Genomic DNA, 12,392 nt, shown 5'->3' with positions numbered 1-12,392 from the left:
AAAGAGTTTACACAAGGAAAAGGGTTATCATTCTTTTGAAAGCACACAACAAATCCTGCCTCAGCCCTTACTAGAGTTACACAAATAGTGTAACCTACTATTTTCACCCTACTTGACGTGGTACATGGGGAAGTTAGGCCACCTAAGCCCTCCCAGAGGAAAGAACTGATATTTGCTACTAAGTTTGTTAAACAAGTGGATATAGAGGAAGTGTTTTCCAAATACCAGCATGGAGTAATCTGAAACCCAGCAGCTCATACAGCACCTAGAGGGCTGCATGTAAACTGTAGATACAGACATGGCTCAGTCCATTGGAGATAAGCTTCCTTACTGATTCTCATGCCTCTGAATGAAGTTTCTTCCCAGTGCCCTCATTGCAGGGCAAGATCTTCCATCCTCACTTTGGCCCATGGTGTGAAAAGTAATAACGCAGAATGAAGCCTTGTGGTTCTGTTATATACAAGCACACTTGACCAAGCGTGTTTTTGTTTTTGTTTTTAACTGATGAGAGTCCACAGTACTATTGCAAATAGGAAAAAACTGGTTGGTTTGGGATGTCCTGCTCAGTCATGATGCATCATGAGACTTAAGTGGGAAGGAAGAAGAGAGCAAGCCTGGAAAGGACTGGTGAGGCAGGACTGACACAGGTGAGTGGCTGCTTCTTGAATTTAATGTAGTATCTAAAGAGGCATAAAAAATCTAGATTGTGTTTGGCCCAATCCCATAGGTAAAACATGTAACGTAAAGAATCCAATCAGTGATTATATCAGAAGTTAGTCTTTTTATTGTTTTTGATTATAAATGCTTTATTTATTTATTTTTTCACAGAGGAAGCTTGGTGGTGGATATGTAGCCATTTGATGCTTTTATGACTAAGAGTTAAAGTTCAGGCTCTCTTTCTTATAGAATGTAAATGTGCACCAACACATGTATATGTAATTGTTATCAAAATTAAGCTTAGTCACTCAAAGAAGATTTGCTGTCTGAACTTTCTTCTGTATGTTTTTTCACCTTCTACATCAGGCACTGGGGCATCTGGCCTCTCAGGAAGATCTGGGTCTAGTCCTTCCGATATCATTTTGTTTCTTATTGCCATCACTGGAACACCCACTTGAACCATTTTGAGATATCTGGTATATCTTATGTCCTTGGCTACAGTTATTTTCTGGTGTTACTTCACTTTCCCGTGGTCCAGAGTCTTCTAAACTGTTCTGTGATTGCTCTGAAGTGGTTTCAGAATGTGTTTCATTTGTGATGCTAGTGACACTTATAGGAGATACTGCAAATATGACATCATCTAGCCCTGGGATAGATGACAACTTTGCATCTAAAATATTGAGAGTTGTTTCAATTTGCTGGATATGAAGAGAAATGTCTGCCAGTTTCTCCTCAAAAACTGTAGAAAAGGGGTTGAGGAACTGTACAGTGTGCACCACAAATTGGTTTAGAAATGCCACCATGCTTTCTTTTCTGTTGAATAGCTGGCACCTTAGTCAGGTCTATGTCTGACCCCATGAGAGGAAGCCCATCCTCATCCATCGCCTCAGCGGGCGGGGGACCCAGGGCTCACCCACAAACCCCTCCCCAACCAGGCCCACCCAACCCCGTAATAGCATCCTAGTGCTTTTTTTTTTTTTTAACATCTTTATTGAAGTATAATTGCTTTACAATGGTGTGTTAGTTTCTGCTTTATAACAAAGTGAATCAGTTATACATATACATATGTTCCCATATCTCTTCCCTCTTGCGTCTCCCTCCCTCCCACCCTCCCTATCCCACCCCTCTAGGTGGACACAAAGCACCGAGCTGATCTCCCTGTGCTATGTAGCTGCTTCCCACTAGCTATCTATTTTACGTTTGGTAGTGTATATATGTCCATGCCACTCTCTCACTTTGTCCCAGCTTCCCCTTCCCCCTCCCCATATCCTCAAGTCCATTCTCTAGTAGGCCTGTGTCTTTATTCTCATCTTACCCATAGATTCTTCATGACCTTTTTTTTCCTTAGATTCCATATATATGTGTTAGCATACGGTATTTGTTTTTCTCTTTCTGACTTACTTCACTCTGTATGACAGACTCTAGGTCCATCCACCTCACTACAAATATCTGTTTTGTTTCTTTTTATGGCTGAGTAATATTCCATTGTATATATGTGCCACATCTTCTTCATCCATTCATCCGATGATGGACACTTAGCTTGCTTCCATGTCCTGAATATTGTAAATAGAGCTGCAATGAACATTTTGGTACATGACTCTTTTTGAATTATGGTTTTCTCAGGGTATATGCCCAGTAGTGGGATTCCTGGGTCGTACAGTAGTTCTATTTGTAGTTTTTTAAGAAACCTATATACAGACTTCCGGGAAGATGGCGGAAGAGTAAGACGTGGAGATCACCTTCCTCCCCACAGATACACCAGAAATACATCTATACGTGGAACAACTCCTACAGAACACCTACTGAATGCTGGCAGAAGACCTCAGACCTCCCAAAAGGCAAGAAACCCCCCACGTACCTGGGTAGGGCAAAAGAAAAAAGAAAAGAGAAAAAAGGATAGGGACGGGTCCTGCACCAGTGGGAGGGAGCTGTGAAGGAGCTGCGGGTAGCGAAGGGGGGGAGCTTCGGAGCCGCGGAGGACAGCACAGCAACGGGCGCGGAGGGCAAAGCGGAGAGATTCCCGCACAGAGGATCAGGGCCGACCGGCACTCACCAGCCCGAGAGGCTTGTCTGCTCCCCCGCCAGAGCGGGCGGGGCTTCAGTCGGAGCGCAGGGAGAGGACTGGGGTTGGTGGCGTCAACACAGCCTGCAGGGGGTTAGTGCGCCACGGCTGGACGGGAGGGAGTCCGGGGAAAGTCTGGACCTGCCGAAGAGGCAAGAGACTTTTCCTTCCCTCTTTGTTTCCTGGTGCGCGAGGAGAGGGGATTAAGAGCGCTGCTTAGAGGAGCTCCAGAGACGGGCGCGAGCCGCGGCTAAAAGCGCGGACCCAAGAGACAGACATGAGACGCTAAGGCTGCTGCTGCCGCCACCAAGAAGCCTGTGTGCGAACACAGGTCACTATCCACACCCCCCTTCTGGGGAGCCTGTGCAGCCCGCCACTGCCAGGGTCGCAAGATCCAGGGACAACTTCCCCGGGAGAACACTCACAGCGCGCCTCAGGCTGGTGCCAACGGCACGCCGGCCTCTGCCGCCGCAGGCTCGCCCCGCACTCCGTGACCCTCCCTAACCCCGGCCTGAGTGAGCCAGAGCCTCCGAATCAGCTGCTCCTTTAACCCCGTCCTGTCTGAGCAAAGAACAGACGCCCTCCAGCGACCTACAAGCACAGGCGGGGCCAAATCCAAAGCTGAGCCCCTGGGAGCTGTGAGAACAAAGAAGAGAAAGAGAAATCCCTCCCAGCAGCCAGCAGAAGCAGTGGATTAAAGATCCACAATCAACTTGATGTACCCTGCATCTGTGGAATACATGAATAGGCAACAAATCATCCCAAATTAAGGAGGTGGACTTTGAGAGCAAGATTTATTATTCTTTCCCCTTTTCCCTTTTTTGTGTGTATGTGTATGCTTCTGTGTGAGATTTTGTCTGTATAGCTTTGCTTCCACCATTTGTTCCAGGATTCTATCCATCCGTTTTTTTGTTTTTTGGGTTTCTTTCCTACTAGGAAAACAGGAACACAACCCCACCCATTAGCAGAGAGGCTGCCGAAAATCATAATAAGTCCACAGACACCCCAAAACACACCACCAGACGTGGACCAGCCCACCAGGAAGACAAAATCCAGCCTCAACCGCCAGAACACAGGCACTAGCACCCTCCACCAGGAAGCCTACAGACCCCACTGACCCACCCTTAGCCACTGGGGACAGACACCAAAAACAACAGGAACTATGAACCTGCAGCCTGCAAAAAGGAGACAGACAAGCAAAAGCTGAGAGAGTTCAGCACCACCAAACCAGCTTTACAACAAATGCTAAAGGAACTTCTCTAGACAAAAACACAAGAGAAGGAAAAGTCCTATAATAACGAACCCAAAACAATTTAGAAAATGGGAATAGGAACATACATATCGATAATTACCTTAAATGTAAATGGACTAAATGCTCCCACCAAAAGACACAGATTGGCTGAATGGATACAAAAACAAGACCCATATATATGCTGTCTACAAGAGACCCACTTCAGACCTAGAGACACATACAGACTGAAAGTAAGGGGATGGAAAAAGATATTCCATGCAAATGGAAACCAAAAGAAAGCTGGAGTAGCAATTCTCATATCAGACAAAATAGACTTTAAAATAAGGACTATCAGAAGAGACAAAGAAGGACACTACATAATGATTAAGGGATCGATCCAAGAAGAAGATATAACAATTGTAAATATTTATGCACCCAACATAGGAGCACCTCAATACATAAGGCAAAAACTAGCAGCCATAAAAGGGGAAATCGACAGTAACACATTCATAGTAGGGGACTTCAACACCCCACTTTCACCAATGGACAGATCATCCAAAATGAAAATAAATAAGGAAACACAAGCTTTAAATGATACATTAAACAGGATGGACTTAATTGATATTTATAGGACACTCCATCCAAAAACAACAGAATACACATTTTTCTCAAGTGCTCATGGAACATTCTCCAGGATAGATCATATCTTGGGTCACAAATCAAGCCTTGGTAAATTTAAGAAAATTGAAATTATATCAAGTATCTTTTCCGACCACAACGCCATGAGATTAGATATCAATTATAGGAAAAGAGCAGTAAAAAATACAAACACATGGAGGCTAAACAATACACTACTTAGTAACGAAGTGATCACTGAAGAAATCAAAGAGGAAATTAAAAAATACCTAGAAACAAATGACAATGGAGATACAACGACCCAAAACCTATGGGATGCAGCAAAAGCAGTTCTAAGAGGGAAGTTTATAGCAATACAAGCCCACCTTAAGAAGCAGGAAACATCTCGAATAAACAACCTAACCTTGCACCTCAAGCAATTAGAGAAAGAAGAACAAAAAAACCCCAGAGTTAGCAGAAGGAAAGAAATCATAAAAATCAGATCAGAAATAAATGAAAAAGAAATGAAGGAAACAATAGCAAAGATCAATAAAACTAAAAGCTGGTTCTTTGAGAAGATTAACAAAATTGATAAACCATTAGCCAGACTCATCAAGAAAATAAGGGAGAAGACTCAAATCAATAGAATCAGAAATGAAAAAGGAGAAGTAACAACTGACACTGCAGAAATACAAAAAATCATGAGGGATTACTACAAGCAACTCTATGCCAATAAAATGGACAATCTGGAAGAAATGGACAAATTCTTAGAAATGCACAAACTGCCAAGACTGAATCAGGAAGAAATAGAAAATATGAACAGACCAATCACAAACACTGAAATTGAAACTGTGATTAAAAATCTTCCAACAAACAAAAGCCCAGGACCAGATGGCTTCACAGGCGAATTCTATCAAACATTTAGAGAAGAGCTAACACCTATTCTTCTCAAACTCTTCCAAAATATAGCAGAGGGAGGAACACTCCCAAACTCATTCTACGAGGCCACCATCACCTTGATACCAAAACCAGACAAGGATGTCACAAAGAAAGAAAACTACAGGCCAATATCACTGATGAACATAGATGCAAAAATCCTCAACAAAATACTAGCAAACAGAATCCAACAGCACATTAAAAGGATCATACACCATGATCAAGTGGGGTTTATTCCAGGAATGCAAGGATTCTTCAATATACGCAAATCTATCAATGTGATTAACCATATTAACAAATTGAAGGAGAAAAACCATATGATCATCTCAATAGATGCAGAGAAAGCTTTTGACAAAATTCAACACCCATTTATGATAAAAACCCTGCAGAAAGTAGGTGTAGAGGGAACTTTCCTCAATATAATAAAGGCCGTATATGACAAGCCCACAGCCAACATCATCCTCAATGGCGAAAAACTGAAAGCATTTCCACTAAGGTCAGGAACAAGACAAGGTTGCCCACTCTCACCACTCTTATTCAACATAGTTTTGGAAGTTTTAGCCACAGCAATCAGAGAAGAAAAGGAAATAAAAGGAATCCAAATCGGAAAAGAAGAAGTAAAGCTGTCACTGTTTGCAGATGACATGATACTATACATAGAGAATCCTAAAGATGCTACCAGAAAACTACTAGAGCTAATCAATGAATTTGGTAAAGTAGCAGGATACAAAATTAATGCACAGAAATCTCTGGCATTCCTATATACTAAGGATGAAAAATCTGAAAGTGAAATTAAGAAAACACTCCCATTTACCATTGCAACAAAAAGAATAAAATATCTAGGAATAAACCTACCTAAGGAGACAAAAGACCTGTATGCAGAAAATTATAAGACACTGATGAAAGAAATTAAAGATGATACAAATAGATGGAGAGATATACCATGTTCTTGGATTAGAAGAATCAACATTGTGAAAATGACTCTACTACCCAAAGCAATCTACAGATTCAATGCAATCCCTATCAAACTACCACTGGCATTTTTCACAGAACTAGAACAGAAATTCTCACAATTTGTATGGAAACACAAAAGACCCCGAATAGCCAAAGCAATCTTGAGAACGAAAAATGGAGCTGGAGGAATCAGGCTTCCTGACTGGCTCAGAAACAGAAATATAGATCAATGAAACAGGATAGAAAGCCCAGAGATAAACCCACGCACATATGGTCACCTTATCTTTGATAAAGGTGGCAGGAATGTACAGTGGAGAAAGGACAGCATTCTTTCATGTGTTTGTTGGCAGCCTGTATATCTTCTTTGGAGAAATGTCTATTTAGGTCTTCTGCCCATTTTTGGATTAGGTTTTTTGTTTTTGTGTTATTGAGCTGCATAAGCTGCTTATAAATCTTGGAGATTAATCCTTTGTCAGTTGCTTCATTTGCAAATATTTGTTCCCATCTTGAGGGTTGTCTTTTGGTCTTGATTATGGTTTCCTTTGCTGTGCAAAAGCTTTGAAGTTTCATTAGGTCCCATTTGTTTATTTTTGTTTTTATTTCCATTTCTCTAGGAGGTGGGTCAAAAAGGACCTTGCTGTGATTTATGTCATAGAGTGTCCTGCCTATGTTTTCCTCTAAGAGTTTGATAGTTTCTGGCCTTACATTTAGGTCTTTAATCCATTTTGAGTTTATTTTTGTGTAGGGAGTGTTCTAAATCCATACTTTTACATGTACCTGTCCAGTTTCCCAGCACCACTTATTGAAGAGGCTGTCTTTTCTCCACTGTATATTCTTGCCTCCTTTATCAAAGATAAGATGACCGTATGTGCGTGGGTTTATCTCTGGGCTTTCTATCCTGTTCCACTGATCTATATTTCTGTTTTTGTGCCAGTACCATTCTGTCTTGATTACTGTACCTTTGTAGTATAGTCTGAAGTCAGAGAGTCTGATTCCTCCAGCTCCATTTTTCGTTCTCAAGATTGCTTTGGCTATTCGGGGTCTTTTGTGTTTCCATACAAATTGTGAGATTTTTTGTTCTAGTTCTGTGAAAAATGCCAGTGGTAGTTTGATAGGGATTGCATTGAATCTGTAGATTGCTTTGGGTAGTAGAGTCATTTTCACAATGTTGATTCTTCTAATCCAAGAACATGGTATATCTCTCCATCTATTTGTATCATCTTTAATTTCTTTCATCAGTGTCTTATAATTTTCTGCATACAGGTCTTTTGTCTCCTTAGGTAGGTTTATTCCTAGATATTTTATTCTTTTTGTTAAATGGTAAATGGGAGTGTTTTCTTAATTTCACTTTCAGATTTTTTCATCCTTAGTGTATAGGAATGCCAGAGATTGCTGTGCATTAATTTTGTATCCTGCTACTTTACCAAATTCATTGATTAGCTCTAGTAGTTTTCTGGTAGCATCTTTAGTATTCTCTAAGTATAGTATCATGTCATCTGCAAACAGTGACACGTTTACTTCTTTTCCGATTTGGATTCCTTTTATTTTTTTTTCTTCTCTGATTGCAGTGGCTAAAACTTCCAAAACTATGTTGAATAAGAGTGATGAGAGTGGGCCACCTTGTCTTGTTCCTGATCTTAGTGGAAATGCTTTCAGTTTCTCACCATTGAAAACGATGTTGGCTGTGGGTTTGTCATATATGACGGCCTTTATTATATTGAGGAAAGTTCCCTCTACACCTACTTTCTGCAGGGTTTTTATCATAAATGGGTGTTGAATTTTGTCAAAAGCTTTCTCTGCATCTATTGAGATGATCATATGGTTTTTCTCCTTCAATTTGTTAATATGGTTAATCACATTGATAGATTTGCGTATATTGAAGAATCCTTGCATTCCTGGAATAAACCCCACTTGATCATGGTGTATGATCCTTTTAATGTGCTGTTGGATTCTGTTTGCTAGTATTTTGTTGAGGATTTTTGCATCTATGTTCATCAGTGATATTGGCCTGTAGTTTTCTTTCTTTGTGACATCCTTGTCTGGTTTTGGTATCAAGGTGATGGTGGCCTCGTAGAATGAGTTTGGGAGTGTTCCTCCCTCTGCTATATTTTGGAAGAGTTTGAGAAGGATAGGTGTTAGCTCTTCTCTAAATGTTTGATAGAATTCGCCTGTGAAGCCATCTGGTCCTGGGCTTTTGTTTGTTGGAAGATTTTTAATCACAGTTTCAATTTCAGTGCTTGTGATTGGTCTGTTCATATTTTCTATTTCTTCCTGATTCAGTCTTGGTAGTTTGTGCCTTTCTAAGAATTTGTCCATTTCTTCCAGATTGTCCATTTTATTGGCATAGAGTTGCTTGTAGCAATCTCTCATGATCCTTTGTATTTCTGCCGTGTCAGTTGTCACTTCTCCTTTTTCATTTCTAATTCTATTGATTTGAGTCTTCTCCCTTTTTTTCTTGATGAGTCTGGCTAATGGTTTATCCATTTTATCTTCTCAAAGAACCAGCTTTTAGTTTTATTGATCTTTGCTATCGTTTCCTTCATTTCTTTTTCATTTATTTCTGATCTGATTTTTATGATTTCTTTCCTTCTGCTAACTTTGCGTTTTTTTGTTCTTCTTTCTCTGATTGCTTTAGGTGCAAGTTTAGGTTGTTTATTTGAGATCTTTCCTGTTTCTTAAGGTAGGACTGTATTGCTATAAGCTTCCCTCTTAGAACTGCTTTTGCTGCATCCCATAGGTTTTGGGTCGTCATGTCTCCATTGTCATCATTTCTAGGTATTTTTTGATTTCCTCTTTGATTTCTTCAGTGATTACTTGGTTATTAAGTAGTGTATCATTTCACCTCCATGTGTTTGTATTTTTTACAGATCTTTTCCTGTAATTGATATCTAGTATCATAGCATTGTGGTCGGAGAAGATATTTGACACGACTTCAATTTTCTTAAATTTACCAAGGCTTTGGTAAATTTGTGACCCAAGATATGATCTGTCCTGGAGAATGTTCCATGAACACTTGAGAAAAATGTGTATTCTGTTGTTTTTGGATGGAATGTCCTATAAATATCAATTAAGTCCATCTTGTTTAATGTATCAGTTAAAGCTTGTGTTTCCTTATTTATTTTCATTTTGGATGACCTGTCCATTGGTGAAAGTGGGGTGTTAAAGTCCCATACTATGATTGTGTTACTGTCGATTTCCCCTTTTATGGCTGTTATTATTTGCCTGATATATTGAAGTGCTCCTATGTTGGGTGCATAAATATTTACAACTGTTATATCTTCTTCTTGGATCGATCCCTTGATCATTATGTCGTGTTCTTCTTTGTCTCTTGTTATAGTCTTTATTTTGAAGCCTATTTTGTCTGATATGAGAATTGCTACTCCAGCTTTCTTTTGGTTTCCGTTTTCATGGATTATCTTTTTCCATCCTCTCACTTTCAGTCTGTATGTGTCCCTAGGTCTGAAGTGGGTTTCTTATAGACAGCATATATATTGGTCTTGTTTTTGTATCTATTCAGCCAGTCTGTGTCTTTTGGTGGGGGCATTTAATCCATTTACATTTAAGGTAATTATAAATATGTATGTTCCTATTCCCATTTTCTGAATTGTTTTGGGTTTGTTATTGTAGGTCTTTTCCTTCTCTTGTGTTTCTTGTCTAGAGAAGTTCCTTTAGCATTTGTTGTAAAGCTGGTTTGGTGGTGCTGAACTCTCTCAGCTTTTGGTTGTCTGTAAAGGTTTTAATTTCTCCCTCAAATCTGAATGAGATCCTTGCTGGTTAGAGTAATCTTGGTTGTAGGTTTTTCTCCTTCATCACTTTAAATATGTCCTGCCACTCCCTTCTGGCTTGCAGAGTTTCTGCTGAAAGATCGGCTGTTAACCTTATGGGGATTCCCTTGTGTGTTATTTGTTGTTTTTCCCTGCTGCTTTTAATATGTTTTCTTTGTATTTAATTTTTGATAGTTTGATTAATATGTGTCTTGGCATGCTTCTTCTTGGATTTACCCTCTATGGGACTCTCTGTGCTTCCTGGACTTGATTAACTATTTCCTTTCCCATATTAGGGAAGTTTTCAACTATAATCTCCTCAGATATTTTCTCAGTTCTTTTCTTTTTGTCTTCTTCTGGGACCCCTATAATTCGAATGTTGGTGCGTTTAATGTTGTCCCAGAGGTCTCTGAGACTGTCCTCAGTTCTTTTCATTCTTTTTTCTTTATTCTGCTCTGCAGTAGTTATTTCCACTATTTTATCTTCCAGGTTACTTATCCTTTCTTCTGCCTCAGTTATTCTGCTATTCATCCCTTGTAGAGTATTTTTATTTTCATTTATTGTGTTGTTCATCGTTTCTTGTTTCCTCTTTAGTTCTTCTAGGTCCTTGTTAAATGTTTCTTGCATTTATCTATTCTATTTCCAAGATTTTGGATTATCTTTACTATCATTATTCTGAGTTCTTTTTCAGGTAGGCTGCCTATTTCCTCTTCATTTATTAGGTTTGGTGGGTTTTTACCTTGCTCCTTCAGCTGCTGTGTGTTTTTCTGTCTTCTCATTTTGCTTATCTTACTGTGTTTGGGGTCTCGTTTTTGCAGGCTGCAGGTTCGTAGTTCCCATTATTTTGGTGTCTGTCCTCAGTGGCTAAGGTTGGTTCAGTGGGTTGTGTAGGCTTCCTGTTGGATGGGACTAGTGCCTGTGTTCTGATGGATGAGGCTGTATCTTGTCTTTCTGGTGGGCAGGTCCACATCTGTGGTGTGTTTTGGGGTGTCTGTGGCCTTATTATGATTTTAGGCAGCCTCTCTGCTAATGCGTGGAGTTGTGTTCTTGTCTTGCTAGTTGTTTGGCATAGGGTGTCCAGCAGTGTAACTTGCCGGTCGTTGAGTGAAGCTGGGTCTTAGTGTTGAGATGGAGATCTCTGGGAGATTTTTGCCGTTTGATATTACGTGGAACTGGGAGGTCTCTTGTGGACCAGTGTCCTGAACTTGGCTCTCCCACCTCAGAGGCACAGCACTAACTCCTGGCTGCAGCACCAAGAGCCTTTCATCCACGCGGCTCAGAATAAAAGGGAGAAAAACTAGAAGGAAAGAACGAAAGAGGATAAAAGAAAATAAAATAAAGTAAGATAAAATAAAGTTATTAAAATAAAAGATAAAATATAATTATTTAAAAAAAAATTTTTTAAGGAAAAAAAAAACCGGACAGGACCCTAGGATGAATGGTGAAAGCAAAGGTATACAGACAAAATCTCACACAGAAGCATACACACACACTCACAAAAAGAGGAAAAGGGGAAAAAATTATCTTGCTCCCAAAGTCCACCTCCTCAGTTTGGGATGATTCGCTGTCTATTCAGGTATTCCACAGATGCAGGGTAAATCAAGTTGATTGTGGAGATTTAATCCGCTGCTCCTGAGGCTGCTGAGAGAAATTTCCCTTTCTCTTCTTGGTTCGCACAGCTCCAGGGGTTCAGCTTTGGATTTGGACCCGCCTCTGCGTGTATGTCACCTGAGGGCCTCTGTTCTTCGCTCAGACAGGACGGGGTTAAAGGAGCAGCGGACTTGGGGGCTCTGGCTCACTCGGGCCGAGGGGAGGGAGGGGCACGGAGTGCGTGGCGAGCCTGCGGCGGCAGAGGCCAGCAGGACTTGCACCAGCCTGAGGAGCGCCGTGCGTTCTCCCGGGGAAGTTGTCCGTGGATCCCGCGACCCTGGCAGTGGCGGGCTGCACAGGCTCCCCGGAAGCGGGGTGTGGATAGTGACCTGTGCTCGCACACAGGCTTCTTGGTGGCGGCAGCAGCAGCCTTAGCGTCTGATGCCCGTCTCTGGGGTCCGCGCTTTTAGCCGTGGCTCGCGCCCGTCTCTGGAGCTCCTTTAAGCAGCGCTCGGAATCCCCTCTCCAGGAAACAAAGAGGGAAGAAAAAGTCTCTTGCCTCTTTGGCAGCTCCAGACTTTTT

General features: G+C 41.0%; 1 pseudogene; it reads right to left on the bottom strand.

The window, feature by feature from the left end:
• Nucleotides 1–957: 957 nt before the first annotated feature.
• LOC103089425 (WASH complex subunit CCDC53 pseudogene) lies at nucleotides 958–1,539 on the bottom strand (annotated as a pseudogene).
• Between the last annotated feature and the right edge of the window lie 10,853 nt (nucleotides 1,540–12,392).

Source organism: Lipotes vexillifer, unplaced genomic scaffold (genome assembly GCF_000442215.2).
Source record: "Lipotes vexillifer unplaced genomic scaffold, Lipotes_vexillifer_v1.1 scaffold916, whole genome shotgun sequence".
NCBI classification, from domain to species: domain Eukaryota; kingdom Metazoa; phylum Chordata; class Mammalia; order Artiodactyla; family Lipotidae; genus Lipotes; species Lipotes vexillifer.
This window is presented reverse-complemented; position numbering and strand designations above follow the sequence as displayed.